Consider the following 12,737-nt stretch of genomic DNA (forward strand, 5'->3'; position numbering starts at 1 on the left):
GGGTTGCTATTATTTCCTCGATTCTGCTGCACTTCTCTGCTATCATAGTGCATGGGAGATGAGCAGCTGTTATCTGTGCCTGCAGCCATGGCAACCAAGGTAAATGCACTTTTTTGTAATATGTGGTTGATGTTCCAATTAAATGTGTCCCACTCTGGCAGTTTAATGGATCCTATATGGTTTCCATCAAATCTTATTGTGTGCCTTTGATTCTTAATGGATTTGGCCAAATAGACATTTTATTTCTCTCTCTAGTAATATGTTATTTGATAAAACAGCTTTTTATCTTAGGGGATGCAACAGATCTAAATCTCATAAAGTTACTTTGCCCTTCAAATGATAAAAAGAAAATTGTGCAACTACAATGAAGACAGATGTGTTATGCTTTTGATTCTGGTGGTTGCTGGGAGCCCAATAAGCTGGCCAGACATTGTACCAAGCAATCGATAGTGAAACCAGGAATCTCTCTTTGTCTAATGCCCTATTCTGCAACCTGATTTAGCTGGTGATGGTTAATTTTATTATTTGGCCTATTGTGTGTAGGGGGCAGAGTTTCAAAGAAATGTGGAAGTAATTAATGCGCAGGCAAAGTAACTTGTTGCTGGTAATTCATATCCCTGCCCATCCCTCCCCGCCGCGGCCCTACATCCCACCACGACAGTGTAGGAAGATAATGCTCCACTTTGCAACATTTTACCACACCAAAGTTGTTACATTGATGCAAGTTGTTACGATTGTTACGAAATTCCAACATTTGCTTAGGTTGACCCCAGCACTACCTCAAATGGTATGGGCACCTGCCACAGTTAGGCATGTTGGAGTGTGGCTCAGACCAGGACAGGCGGGTAGGTGAAGTGTTTCCCTATCATATTTCTTGTAACAAAGCAAGGCAAAGTGGGCAGCACAATGACAGGCTGGTTAGCACTGTTGCCTCACAGCTCCAAGGATCTGGGTTTGATTCCCCACTTGGGTCACTGTCTGTGTAGAGTTCGCACAAAGTGTCTGCATGGGTTTCCTCTGGGTACTCCGGTTTCCTCCCACAGTCCAAAGATGTTCAGGTTAAATTGATTGGTCATGCTAATTTGCCCCTTAGTGTATGTTATAGGGATTAGCAGAGCAAATGCATGGCGTTTCAGAGATAGGGCCTGGGTGACATTATTTGTTGTCGGTGCAGACTTGATGGGCTGAATGGCCTCTTTCTGCACTGTAGGGATTGTATTTTTGAGTTCTTAAGTCTCAGATCAGATCAGTTCCAGTACTGAAAGTTAGCAAGGTACCAGGGCTGGGTGAGATACATCCCCGGATATTGAAGGAAGTGGGAGTGGAAATTGCAGGGGTGCTGGCCATAATCTTCCAGTCTTCTTTCCATTCAGGGGAGCGCTGCCAGAGGATTGGAGAACTACAAATATTATACCCTTCTTCAAGGAAGTTGTAAGGATAAGCCCAGCAGTTAGAGTCAGTTAATTCAACTTCAGGGATGGGGAAGCTTCTAGAAACAATTATTTGAAATAGAATTAGCAGCCATATGGAAAGAAGGACTTGTACATGGACTTTCAAAAGGTATTCAAAACAGTGCCACACCACAGATCTGTGAAAAAAGTCAACTCTCATGGAATAAATGGGGCAGTAGCAATGTGGATACAAAATTGTCTGAATAGCAGGAAGCAGAGAATAATGGTCAATGGATATTTTTCAGGCTGGAGGAAGATTTGTCGTGGAATTTCCCAGGGATTGGTATTAGAACCCTTGTTTTTCCTGATATATACATTAATCAGTACCTATCGCATACGGTATCCCAGGTTTTATAAATAGGGATATAAAGTACAAGCGCAAGGAGTTTATGCTGAATTTGCACAGGGCACTGGTTAGACCACAGCTGGATTATTGTGTACAGCTCTGGTTGCCAAACTTTAGGAAGGATTTAGTGCAATGGATTGAAGGCAGAGAACAATTCTGTAATTCAGTACATGCGTGTGTGCAGTATCAGTCAGTGAGAGATTGTACATATATGAAAGTTTTTGTCTGTGTTGATTGATGAGTGGACAGATGTTTCTGTGGTTTCTGTATCACTGTGTGCATTTTTATCTATCTATGTGTGCATGATTAATTTAGATAAATTTGAGGAGATGCATTTTGGTAGTTTGAACCAGGGCAGGGCTTACTGACTTAATGGTAGGGCACTGGGGAGACTTACAGAACAAAGAGATTGAGGGATACAGGTTAATAGCTCCTTGAAAGTGGAGTGATAGATGGACAGAGTGGTGAAGAAAGCGTTCAGCATGCTTGGTTTCATTGGTCAGAACACTGAATACAGGAGTTGGAATGTCTTGTTGAAGTTGTACAAGATATTGGTAAGGCCACACTTGGAATACTGTGTACAGTTCTGGTCACCCTATTATAGAAAGAATATTATTAAACTAGAAAGAATGCACAAAAGATTTACTAGGATGCTACCAGGACTTGATGGCTTAACTTATAAGGAGAGGCAGGATAGATTGGGACTTTTTTCTCTGGAGTGTAGAAAGCTGAGAGATGATCTTATAGAGGGTGGCATGGACAAGTTGGGCCAAAGGGCCTGTTTCCTGCTGTAAACCTCTATGACTGTATGTACTGTGAGCACATATTTCCCAAAGAGGTGTGAAATGGGTGCAAGGATGCCCTTATTAATAGAGTTGGAAACATATCCAATTGATTAGGGTTCTGGATAAATATGGTAAGAAGCCTAACACTAGTGTATCAGATTTGTTTGTTTCAAAGTTCAAAGATCCCTCACCCTGGGCAGCCTTTCCCTGTCTCACCTCCACGGGAATTGTGGAGAGCGGAACATGGATCATGCAAAGGTCCTTTGACCTCGGGGTGAGCGTTGCCATAAAATCCCCCCCATGAGTGAGAAATTTAGAGGAAGAAGGTCATAGAGTGGAGAATCACATTGACCATCACTCAGTGACACTAGAAGTGGCATCAAAACTCAAATTATCAATGAAATATTCAGCAGTCTGTCCGATTATACCTATTGCCTCCATAATCTTTTTTTCACATGCACGTAAGATCAGATTCCTTCAAATCTGTACCTGAGAACCTCGCCGCATACTGGACTGCTATCAGTTTGAAAGAGGTGCTGGTTAGGTACATTGGCCATTCTAAATTCCCCCTTGGTGCACCCGAACAGACACCAGAGTGTGGCAGCTAGGGGATTTTTCACAGTAACTTCATTGCAGTATTAATGTAAACTGACTTGTGACACTAATAAATGAACTTAAACCTACCTAGATGCAAAATGGCCAGACCATCCTTAAATGACTGAACTCAAAATAAGTGCACCATTTATTTTATTACAAGCAAATTGAAGATTAACTAAAGCCACAATACTCTTTTGTCACATCTTCCCTTTCTTTCTCTTATTAGTTCCTCCATCAGCAGGAGCAGGATGTTTCTCACAAGAAGTGTTGCCTGACCCTCGACTACAATGGACCTGTGAATCACCCGGTGTCACTTCCTCAGTAATAGTGTCGAGTATCTCCTTTTCCTGATGCGGTGAAACTATGTCACATGTCAGTAAAGGAGTGTAGAGAGTGGTTAGGAGTGGGGAGTGCTTTGCCAAAGGGGATTGTTGAGGCTGATACCATTACACTATTCAATAGGAAGAATGGGCAACAATAATGCATTAGAAAAAAAATTAGCAATTTCAAACACTGCTGTCTGGTGTAAATGTCATTAATCAATTGAAGTAAGGGAGATGCAGCAAAGTGCTGTGCTGACAGGTGAAAATACTTAATTGTCTCTGTGCTGCTAATGTTTTATTTGGTCTCTTATCCCTAGAAATTGATTGTTAGTGTTGGCCTTCAAAAAGCACAACATGCATTCGATTGGGAAAATAATTAGTGCAAATTGGGTCCCCATTTCAAAACAATATTTCGAGCTGCTGTAAGGAAGTCAAGTGTTAAAACATGGTTATAATAAAAGTGAACTATATGGATACTAGAACAAGGGAGCATGGCCTCAAAATAATGTGGAGCAGATTTAGGAATGAGTTGAGGCGAAACCTCTTCACACAAAAGGTTGTGAACCTGGAGCGCAGGAGGCTGAGGGGTAATCTTACAGAAGTCTACAATATAATGAGGGACATAGGTCAGCTAGATAGTCAATATCTTTTCCCAAAAGTATGGAAGAATAGAATTGGAGGGCAAGATGGGAGAGATACAAAAGGGTACAGAGGGGCAATTTTTTCATACAGAAGGTGGGGAGTATCTGGAACAAGTTGCCAGAGGTAGTAGTTGAGGCAGGTACAATTTTGTCTTTCAAAAAGCATTTAGACAGTTACATGGGTAAGATGGATATAAAGGGATATGGGCCAAATGCAGACAACTGGGACTAGCTTAGACATTTGAAAAAAAGGATGACATGTACAAGTTGGGCTGAAGGACCTGTTTCCATGCTATAAACCTCAATGACTATGACTCTAAGAGTCTGTGGAATTCCCTGCCCAGTGAAGCAGTTGAGGCTATCTCATTGAATGTTTTTAAGGCAAAGATAGATACATTTTTGAACAGTAAAATAATTAAGAGTTATAATGAGCGGGTGGGTAAGTGGAGCTGAGTCCACGAAAAGATCAGCCATGATCTTATTGAATGGTGGGGCAGGCTCGAGGGGCCAGATGGCCTACTCCGGCTCTTGATTCTCCTAGTTCTTATGTTGGAGATCGGAAATAAAAACACAAAGTGCTGGCAAAACTCAACAGTTCTGGCAGCATCTGTGGAGAAAGAAAGAGTTAAATTTTTGAATCTAATATAACTTTTCCTCAGAATTGAAGTGGGGGAGGAGTGGGGCAGAAATGTGATGGGAGGGATATTCCAGCTGCACTCGTCCCGAAACCGGAAAATCCCACTCAAGCTCAACAGACCTTTCCATGGTCTGCCCCTCACCCGCTCCGATTCCCATGGCAGGCAGAACGGGAACATTCACCCAGTGGGTTTTTGTGCTGTTGAAAAGCAAAAGGAGCAGTTGGAACAAAAAATGGGAAAGTCAGGCAGGGGAGGTTCAACTGCAAAGCTATCATGGAACAAAAGGTAAAGAGAGTGGGAATGGTAGTAGGAAAGTAACAAAGCATTGGTTTAGAGTAGGTGTTAATAGCAGAATAAAGATCAGCACCCCACTGCAGAACCAGGTTGTGGAGGGTGCAGCACACCACCACAATGTCATCACAAGCTGCAATGGCTCCATCACAAAGCCATCAACAAATCTGTGAGGGAATAGAGAGAGAGAGAGGTTTGTGATCTGCTAACAGATCCTTACCATCCCCTGGCCCATTGGCCATCTTTACTTGGGAGCAGCCAGGTGTGAACCATTGTCTGCAGCACTCACACACTCACCAATATCAATTCCCATCCCATTTCCAAAACAGTGTGGTGATTTAGCCCTAGCCCACTCAGAGGGGCAGAAGGACATCACTCCAGGGCAGCCTTCCATTGCACATGGGACAATTGAAGGATCTTTCAGGAGGCACTTGTGTTTAATCATCACACTTGACGTGGGCATCTGGACAGTGAGATGTGTGCTGGGAAGTTGGGAGGGTGGGGGAACAATAAACTGTACTTGCGGGAGTTAGTGACACCAAAGAGATGTGAGACTCATGGCCTTTGTTCCCGAGGTATCAGCTGCCAGGCCTGGCACCTAAAGCTGAGTCTCAGCCTTGGAATCCACTGTGTGGGGAGCTAGTGCTGCAAGGGGTTAACTCCTGAGGGCCAATCAGCGTAGCAAGCATTCATCTTAGCATTGTAATTGGGCTTATGTGGTTTCTCCTTCAGGGGAATGGAGTGCTAATAGGCAGCCTGGTAAATCAAGTGACATATCAGTCAGCTCACTGCTGCCACATTCCCAGTTCCCAGTACCTGTGCCAGATCGCTGACTGCTGTGGTACTTCAAGTGCTCACATGAAAATGTCATTCGGATCATAAGGTCACTGGCCCCTATTGTTGATGAGAAACATGGCGGTGTGAACTCCTCTGCTCCTATCCCAGCTGGCCCCCAAGCAGTCCTAGCAGTGGAGCCTACAGTGTAGGCCAACAGTGCCAGCCTAGCATGGCATCTTCATCACCCACCAGACCCTAGAATCAGTTCCTCCAGCACCACTCTTCTGGCCCCATGGCTTTGGGCTACATGGTGTTGCCCCCAACCCTCACTAAAACATGGGCCCAGGTGTCAACTTACATGTGGGGGTTGGAGCTAATGGACCCCACACCACCTACTGGGAGAACGTTGCTGTGATGAGGGCCTCCATCACTGTACAGCCCTGTTAGATCCTTGCCACCAGCTATGTTCTTCCTCAACCTCATCCTCCTGGACCTCTTCCTTCTCAGGGGCATCTGCCTGGACTCCCGCCTCCTGCTCCAGGATGTCTCCCTGCTGCTGCACCAAGCTGTGGAACACACAACAGATCATTATGATGTGGGAGTCCATTGGGGACTGTTCTGCAGCACCCTGCCAATGTAGTCTAGGCCACAGAGCTGCATCTTCAGGAACTCAATGCATCACTCGATGATGGATCAGGTGGCAGCTCCCTGCATGCCATGCACACACCTACATAATATTCGTCCGGTGGTCACAGACTTTCTGGACATTCAGTGAGTGGAACACCTTCCTGTTGATGAAGGGCACCCTTTGATCATGTGAGGCCTGTAGGGTGATGTGCGTGCCATTTATAGCCTCCTGCACATGGGGCATCCTAGTGATGGTGGAAAAGCTTGCAGCCCAGGCTTCCTGTTGGGTCTTCCCATGTCAAAGTGGACGTAATTGGCTGCCTGGGTGTACAGGCCTTCTATCACCTCTTGGATGCAATTGTGTACAGAGATGCTGCAGAGATCTCTGCTAGAGGTCTGGAAGGGTCAGGTGGTGTAGAATATGAGGGCCTGCCACGATCTTCACTGTCAGGGGAGCAGGTGGCCTCCTGGCCCATGAGGTGCTAGGTCCGTGAGGTGCCCTGTCTCCTGGATGAAACAGAGTCTGGCAGCCCATCAAAGGACATGTGTGTCCTGCAGAGCCTGGGTCTCCAACCCCATTGTACTTTGGCCTCCCCCCTCGGGCCATTGAGCAACCACGTCCTGGCCCGACTGTCAGGCTTCAATGCAAAATCCAAAGTCACTGAGCATTTGGTGATGGGGGGGGGTGAGGGGGTGGTGTGGTGTCAAACGCGCTAATGATTCTCCAGACCAGACCCGCCAGAAAACTTGCGGATCACAATGAGAGAACGGCCTCTATCTGCATTGTAGGATTTCTATGATTCTCATAATCAATTTGTCAGGATTTAAGCTGATCCTTATGCCCATTTCAAGCAAATAAAGGGGATAACTTTTCGGCAACTTAAGCAATTTCTTTACCTTTCTCAAGAAACAGAGAACCAAAATCAAAAATATCTGTAATACCAAACACTGTGCCCCTTTTGCATCTGTTGGCTTCACGACAAAGTAATTAAACCGGTGTTCAACACCATTGCGTTTGACAAAATGACCTAACGCCCCAGCAAACAAAACGCAAGCCTAGACAAAGTCCTGCGATTCCTTCAGCACAGTTGCTAACATTTAGTGTCATTCAGAAGCACTTTCTTTTTCACAGTGGTGCAAGAATCACAGTATGACTTCAGCTGGACTGGCGTCAGTCTGGGAACAGACTAAGTACAACTGAGTAAAGCCAAGTTTTTTAAACTTTAAAACCAAAGTTTAAAAAGGACTCAATCATTGAAATATTTCAGTTGAGCAAAGTGAGAATGTGATAAGTCAAAAGTTTAATGACGCTATTATCTAAAACACTATGAACACTGATGGTAAAATATCATTCTTACAGGACCAGTTATATGTTGCTGCAATATATTTTCAATTAAAGAATTACAAAAGTTTAAAGTATATTGGCTTGTCATGTTGGAGTTACAATGAAACTCTCTATTTATAAAACAAATTATGACATGTAATAGAAATGACTTCAGAGCAGGTTCTAAGTTGTACCATAAGTACAATGAGCTGAGCTATTTCTCTGGTGCTCAAGTCCTGCTGTCAAGGCTGAGAGAGGGCGCCAACCTCGTTTCGGCAAGAATTGGCACCCTGGGGAGTCATTTTGCTGGGGGCAGCCAATCGGAAGGCCACTGCCAGAATCGATGTCAAAGTTAGGGCTGCGTTTAAGAGTTGCCTGTCCAAATAGCTCAGTAGCACTATTGTTCAGGGTGACCACTACTGAGACTGCGAGATGAGGGGGAGGATGCCTCCCATAAGAATTTAAGAACATAAGAAATAGGAGCAGGAGTAGGCCATCTAGCCCTTCGAGCCTGCCCCACTATTCAATAAGATCATGGCTGATCTGAAGCGGATCAGTTCCACTTTCCTGCTTTCTCCCCATAACCCTTAATTCCCTTGTCTATGAAAAACCTAGCTACCCGTGACTTAAATAAGTTTAGCGAGGTAGCCTCCACCACTTCAACGGGCAGAGAATTCCAGAGTTTCACCACCCTTTGAGTGAAGAAGTTCTTCCTCAACTCCGATCTAAACTGCTCCCCCCTTATAAGAACATAAGAACATAAGAAATAGGAGCAGGAGTAGGCCATCTAGCCCTTCGAGCCTGCCCCGCCATTCAATAAGATCATGGCTGATCTGTCGTGGCTCAGTTCCACTTTCCCGCCCTCTCCCCATAACCCTTAATCCCCTCTCTTATCAAAAACACATCAACCCGCGTCTTAAAAATATTTAGCGAGGCAGCCTCCACCACTTCAACGGGCAGAGAATTCCAGAGATTCACCACCCTTTGAGTGAAGAAGTTCCTCCTCAACTCTGTTCTAAACTGTCCCCCCCTTATCTTGAGGCTGTGCCCTCTAGTCCTGCTATCCTTTCTGAGCAGGAAGAATCTCTCTACCTCTACCCTATCCATCTCCTTCATTATCTTATACGTCTCTGTAAGATCCCCCCTCATCCTTCTAAACTCCAACGAGTACAGACCCAGTCTATTCAGTCTCTCTTCATAGTCTAACCCCCTCATCTCCGCTATCAGCCTAGTGAACCTCCTCTGCACTCCCTCCAAGGCCAAAATATCCTTCTGCAAGTGCGGCGACCAAAACTGCACACAGTACTCCAGCTGTAGCCTCACCAGTACCCTGTACAGTTGCAGCAAGACTTCCCTATTTTTATATTCTATCCCCCTCGCTATAAAGGCCAACATCCCATTCGCCTTCTTGATCACCTGCTGCACCTGCAGACTGGGTTTTTGCGACTCGTGCACAAGGACCCCCAGGTCCCTCTGCACTGTAGCATGCTGCAGCTTTTTGCCTTTTAAATAATAATCCCTCCCACTATTATTTCTGCCAAAGTGGATAACCTTACACTTGCTAACATTATACTCCATCTGCCAGGTCCTCGCCCACTCGCTCAGCCTATCCAGATCTCTCTGCAGACTTTCCACAGCTTCCATGCAATTTGCTTTTCCACTCATCTTTGTGTCATCAGCAAATTTCGTCACCCTACACTCAGCCCCCTCCTCCAGATCATCTATATAAATGGTAAATAGTTGAGGCCCCAGCACCGATCCCTACGGCACTCCACTAGTCACCAACCGCCAACCAGAATAGCACCCATTGATACCAACTCTCTGCTTCCTATTAGACAGCCAATCCTCTATCCACGCTAACACCTTACCCCCAATTCCATGCACCCTAACCTTCTGTCGCAACTTTTTATGAGGCACCTTATCAAACGCCTTTTGGAAATCTAAAAACACCACATCCACTGGTTCCCCTTTGTCTACTGCACTAGTCACATCCTCATAGAAATCCAATAAATTCGTCATACACGACTTCCCCTTAACGAATCCGTGCTGCGTCTGCTCGATCAAACCATTCTTTTCTAGATGTCTCGCTATTTCTTCTTTGATGACGGATTCTAGCATTTTTCCAACTACAGATGTTAAACTAACCGGCCTATAATTCCCTGCCTTTTGTCTGCTACCTTTTTTAAACAGCGGCATAACATTAGTCGTTTTCCAATCTTCTGGCACTTCCCCAGAATCCAGCAAAGTCTGGTAAATAATCACTGAGACATCTACTATCACCTCTGCCATTTCTTTCAGAACCCTGGGATGCATTCCATCCAGTCCTGGGGACTTGTCCACCTTCAGTCCCATTAGTCTATCAAGCACTACCTCTCTAGTGACAGTAATCGCATTCAGGCCCTCAACTCCTACCATCCTTCTATCTTTAAGATCCGGCAAACTATTAGTGTCCTCCTCTGTGAAGACCGAGGCAAAAAACTTATTTAAAGCCTCAGCCATTTCCTCATCTCCACCGCTAAATCCCCCCTCTCACCCTCTAAGGGTCCAACACTCACTCCAGCCAGCCTTCTCTTCTTTATGTATTTGTAAAACCTCTTACTGTCCTTTTTTATATTTAGTGCTAGTTTAGCTTCATAGTCTATCTTTCCTTTCTTTATCACCTTCTTAGTCATCCTTTGTTGATTTTTAAATTTTTCTGAATCTTCTACTCGCCCACTACTTTTAACCACTCTGAACGCATCAGCTTTTAATACTCTTCTTTATTTCCTTAGATAACCACGGCTGGTTATCCCTTCTCCTGCAGTCCTTCTTTACCATCAGAATATATTTCTGCTGAGTACCAAAAAAGATCTCCTTAAAAATCCTCCACTGTTCCTCAGCCGTCCTACCAAACAATCTGCGCCCCCAATCTACATTTGTCAATTCCTCTCTCATCCTATCATACTCCCCTCTGTTCAAACAGAGGACACAGGATCGGGACCCTACTTTCTCATCCTCCATCTGCATCAGAAATTCAACCATACTATGATCACTCGTCCCAAGAGGATCCCTCACAAGAAGATCCCTAATTCTACCTGCCTCATTACACAACACCAGATCCAAGATAGCTTGCTCCCTCGTAGGTTCCGTCACATACTGTTCAAGGAAACTATCCCAACAACATTCCAAGAACTCTTCCGGTTGTATCACAGCTTGGTATGGGCTCCTGCTCTGCCCAAGAATGCAAGGAACTACAAAAGGTCCAAGAACTCTTCCTCAAGCCCACCACGTCTGACTTGGGTCATCCAATCAATATGTAGATTGAAATCCCCCAGAATTATCACCGTTCCGTTTCTGCACGCATCAATTATTTGCTTGTTTATAGCCTGCCCCACCTCAAAGTTATTATTAGGGGGCCTGTAGACCACACCCACCAGCGTCTTCCTCCCCTTACTGTTCCTTATCTCCACCCACAACGATTCCACGTTTTGCTCTTTGGAGGCTAGATCTTCCCTTACTACTGCCCTGATATTATCCTTAATTAACAGAGGTACCCCATCCCCTTTTTCCTCCCGTCTATCCTTCCTAAACATTAATACCCCTGGACATTCAGCTCCCAGTCCCGGTCACCTTGCAACCACGTTCCCGTAATGGCCACTAGATCACATCCATTTGTGCTGATCTGCACCATCAGCTCATTCACTTTGTTCCGAATGCTTCATGCATTCAGGTAAAGTGTCTTTATACCAGCCTTTATGTGGACCTTATTTGAAGAAACGCTACTAACCTCTCTCATGCCCCCTACTCCTTTTATAATTGGGACATCCTCAACATTTTCCTGCACCCGTACCCTCTCCTTTACTTTAGATTTTGTAATTTCTCCCACCCCTGCACCCTTGTTGTGGTGCTCTCAAAGACAAGGTAAGTTCTTTTCAGCAAGCAAGGGCGAGATGGTGTGTGCTGACAGCGTGCAGGGGAGGAATTGATTTCTTGCGTAGCAGAAGTGTTTGGGCCGTGAAGGCATCTCTTGCCACTCTAACTATGACCATGCAATCAAGGGGACCCTCAGAACAAGATATTCAAGATATCAACAGGAAAGGCACGGTAGATAGAGATGAAGTATTTCCATTGGTTGAAGATTCTAGAACTAGGGACTATTGTCTAAAATTTAGGACCAGACCATTCAGGAGAGATGTTAGGAAGTACTTCTACACACAAACAGTTGTGGAACTCTCTTCCACAACAGCAACTGATGCTTAGTCAGTGGCTAATTTTAAATCTGTGATGGATTATTTTTTGTTTAGCAAGCGTATTAAGGTTTATGGGCCAAAAGACCTGCCACAGAAATGCCCTGAGATCAACCATGATCTCATTGAATGGTGGAACAGACTTGATGGGCTGAATGGCCTACTCCTGTTCCTATGTTCCTATGTCTAATGTAACATATTGAGAGGCATGCTTCTCATATGGTGGGGTCTCTCACAGTGTGGGCATTATGTCCACAGAGCCAGGAAGCGATTCTTTATTGGCCACTCTAGTGGTTCAGTTACTCTGCTTGGATTCCAAGCACTGACAATACGCCATCAAGGCAGGGAAGTATCAGATTTCCTTCCTGAGACTTTCCCCTGTCATATTACCAATCCTCCTGCCTCCCAACTCTTAAAAAATGGGCTGTGAAAACTCAGCCCATATGCCAATGGGCTGAATAACTTGGTTATTCAATTTGCTTTAATATTCAGGTTGAATAAAAATGAAATTTTAGCAATTTAAAAGATGATACATTGAACCAACCATTTCTAAAGTGGATATCCCAACAAAAATGATGCTATTTTAGATGCTGTGAGCAGAAGCTTTTCTTGGCTGTCATTTTATTCCTGGAAGATCGAGAATTAAAGGCACCCATTTACGTATTACTTCTTGCAAATACATTTTAAGACTGTTTGATCAACCGTGGAATT

This window comes from Carcharhinus amblyrhynchos, chromosome 1, assembly GCF_965287045.1.
Source record: "Carcharhinus amblyrhynchos chromosome 1, sCarAmb.v2.hapA, whole genome shotgun sequence".
Lineage (NCBI taxonomy): Eukaryota > Metazoa > Chordata > Chondrichthyes > Carcharhiniformes > Carcharhinidae > Carcharhinus > Carcharhinus amblyrhynchos.